Source organism: Lepisosteus oculatus, unplaced genomic scaffold, assembly GCF_040954835.1.
Source record: "Lepisosteus oculatus isolate fLepOcu1 unplaced genomic scaffold, fLepOcu1.hap2 HAP2_SCAFFOLD_90, whole genome shotgun sequence".
Classification (NCBI taxonomy): Eukaryota; Metazoa; Chordata; class Actinopteri; order Semionotiformes; family Lepisosteidae; genus Lepisosteus; species Lepisosteus oculatus.
The window spans coordinates 4992-8538 of NW_027168428.1; the positions used below are offsets into that span (position 1 = coordinate 4992).

The following is a 3547-nucleotide window of genomic DNA, read 5'->3' on the forward strand; positions in this document are numbered from 1 at the left end:
TGTAAAGACGTTCAACTTTGTAACTACTGCACGCACAGGAAGAACCAGGGAAAATCTGATCATGTTTCTCTATAACAACAATAAAAAAAAACATTATTTTACATATCACCTTTATGTGCAATAAAATTTATGCGCAAAGAAATTTAAAATAGTCTTCTTTAGGTGTGAGGGTAGGAGTGGATCACAGCAGGCATAATTGGCAAATTAGGAAAACAAAGAACTGGACAGGCGAGACATTTATCCAGAGAGCGAGTGATCAGAAAAAGGAACAGCTGTTACACCCAGGTTTTACGCTCTCACTCTGTTGAATGAATGAAAGCATTTTATTAAAAACGCGTTTGCGTTTGTCTGGGTATTTACTTTGTAATCTGTGGTTTACATCTACTGTATTGTTTTGAGATGCCACTTTTAAAGGTGATATGTAAAATAAAGTTTTTTTATTATTGTTATAGAGAAACATGATCAGATTTTCCCTGGTTCAGAAAAAAGACGATTAAAATCTGTAATCTTTTCACTTGTATGTCATCGGAAAATACAATCAGTTTCTGCTTTGTGTAAGGATGGTGTCAAAAAGTAATCTAAGTGGTGAGAAAGCTGTGCTCCTCAAAGCGCTTTACAGGATAAAAACAATAACAACAATAGTGGCTGGGCAAACGATTTTTTTCTATAGAAATACAAAATGAGATACTGTATAATGATGTGCATGAACAAAGTTATACTGCAATTTTCCTTAGATACGCGATTAAAAAAAATAAACATTTTTGAATCCCTGGCGGAACATATTCCATAAGAGTCAGCGCTTTTATACAGTATATCGCCTTTAAACACATATATTTAAACACGCGTTTACGATTTAAATCAAAACGCGATTCAAATCAATATAAATGTTTATTTTGTAACGCATAGGTGACTATTCATTGTTATTAAAAAGACTTAAATTTGATCATGTTGTGATATTTAGAAATATAAATTTGTTTGGTGCGAGTGAGGTTTTATTTAATCTCTGACCAAGGGAAACGTTTAATTTTTTCAAAGAAATGTTTGTTAAAAAATAAAGTCATAGTTCCATGGGATTCAATCACAGACCATGTGACATGGAATTCAGGAACCTAACCCACAGCACCACCAGACAGTCGCATGCTGAGGGCTGAAAACTACAGAAACATTATCGACAATGTACAAATTTGATAAAGCTATAAAATAATGTAATTAGGCACAGAAGAAGTTTACAGCACAGTACAATAATAAATGCTGACCATGAGTTTAGAAGCATAAATTACCTTACACTCAATTTAAACACAAGCTTTCTTTAGCCCTCTAAGCTGGTTCATACAGAAATGTAGAGATCCAGGCTCAGAACACACAGCTTCATTAGCGAATACATATGCAGGACAAGTGGAGAAGACGTTTTACAGTGGATGGATTTTTAGAAACATCCCATCAGTGACATCACTGAAGTCAACTCCTAGGTAACTGTCGTGTGGATAGTTTCACAAGAATCAGACAAAGGTTTAAGCATCGCTTGTTCTAGATAAAACTGCAAAAAAAAAAAACAACAACCCATAATGTACTTCTTTGCGGCTCTGTTTGCCCAAATCATATATTCACAACGTGAAATTAGAAAATAATATTACGTAACCAAAATTCGCAATATGGAAACAGAACCTGTGCAATTGTTGACAGATTATGTACTTGTAACATTTTTACAAGACGAACTACAACATTTAAAAAATGACTTGTATGTACTTGATATCTCTAATCAATCCACTGCACTGCATTAAAACAAAATGTCAAAAAGAAAAAGATGGTGGCTTTTTCATATCTGTTCTTTTATTTTTAGTTCGTTGGCTCTTCTGTCCATTGTCCTCCTGCCTGGCTCTTGACCTGTGACTGTCTGAACGCACACATTAGACTTTCAGGCGGGGGATTTGTCCTGAGCCTCTGTGAAAGACCCACCCACCCCCATAAATAACTGCTCTAGAAACACATGAATGCAAAACTAAACCACAGCTTAAAGAGGAGCTCCAACTCAGTGCCATACTAATGTAAACGAAGTAATACTAAGACATGTTCATATGGATTTGTCTTACCTTGAGATATGTAATTGGATTTCAGGATTAACTTCCTCATTCAATGTAGTGGTGATTCTTTGCCTGGTCAGTACCTGGGTGGGAGACCTCCAGCGAACAATTAAGCTTGCTGCTGGAAGTGGTGTTAAGAGACTCTTAGGATCTTCCAGAGGTCTCTGTCCAATAGCACTAGTTGCCTTAGAGCTGGCTCAAACATTGCTCAAGAGTCTACCTTTCACAGATGCGCAAAGATGAATGATGGGGGTGCACGCTTCAAGGAGCCTTCCAACTGTAAGGACCGATTAGAGACGATCCGTAGCATGTGTTCGTTTCCATATACGCCCCGTGTCTCAACGGTAGGACAGAGTCAAATACTGCCTCGACACGTAACAGCGTTATATTAAACTGCAGGACTTGAGGGCTGTTTTGTTTGAATGTTCAAGGCATTGGTAAGAGCGTAGGTCAAGGGCCATTGGTGCATCTCCTGTAACTGGAGCAAAAATGCTATTCAAAGTGCAGTGACTAAAATCGTCGTCCACATGTCTCCGTTGTTGATTGCTTTCTGTCTAAGAACGTTCTGTTTTCATGTCCGAACGGGGAGACTTTATCATTCCAACTTGAAGCCACCCTTAAGTCCTCTGAGGTGTGTGTGTGTGTGTGTGTGCTTGCACGTATGGCGTAAAAGGTTTCTTAAACGGAGAGCGAACTTGAAAAAAGTTGCCTCCGCTGCCGCCGCCGCCTCGCACTCCCTGTTCGATTGTAGCAAGAAGGCAGCGGCCGCGGCGCTCGCTGTAGTCGTGGCCGAGTGGTTAAGGTGACGGACTTGAAATCCGTTGGGGTCTCCCCGCGCAGGTTCAAATCCTGCCGAATACGGCGTCCTTTACATTTGGTTGCGTGCGTGCATGTAAAAGGACCAGCGCCGTTTCGTTTTCGCTGGGACCTTTAACACTCTAAATCGCCTGGACCCGCAGCCTGTGAAATCGATTCTTCAGCACCCACGAAGGACGCTTTGCCGCTGGACACAGATACCGATGCTTTTCTACAACGAGCTTTCCAGCTGAATTTTCTCGGCAGCTCCGTACTGAACCTGTTCTCCATTGCAACATAGCGGAGGCTCGTCACGTCTATAGCAAGGCTGTGTAGGACCGCATACGCCACAGTGACTTGTACACAGACCACATGAAAGGCAAGCAAAATACACTTTTAAAATTCCGAAGACTCACAAGGTCAGAGGAACAGCGATGACCTGAACAGATCTGTTACAGAAGTCTAGGTTGACCTTTTTAGAGCTGTAATTGCATTTTTGTTTAATAGAAGATCAAATCTACTCGCATGTACCAGCACCTTACAGTTTATTGATGTTAATTCTGTTTAAGTAATAAGATTGCTAACGATGTTGGACTTTAGCCGGTGTTTTTTAGAACAAATTGCTTACACTTCTGTAAGGAATACGCAGTACGTGCCTTTGTCAGTCATTG

General features: G+C 40.0%; 1 non-coding gene across 1 annotated transcript; it reads left to right on the top strand.

The window, feature by feature from the left end:
* The first annotated feature begins 2860 nt into the window (after positions 1–2860).
* trnas-uga (transfer RNA serine (anticodon UGA)) lies at positions 2861–2942 on the top strand. Its single transcript has one exon. It is a non-coding gene; the product is annotated as a tRNA-Ser (tRNA).
* The last annotated feature ends 605 nt before the right edge of the window (positions 2943–3547 follow it).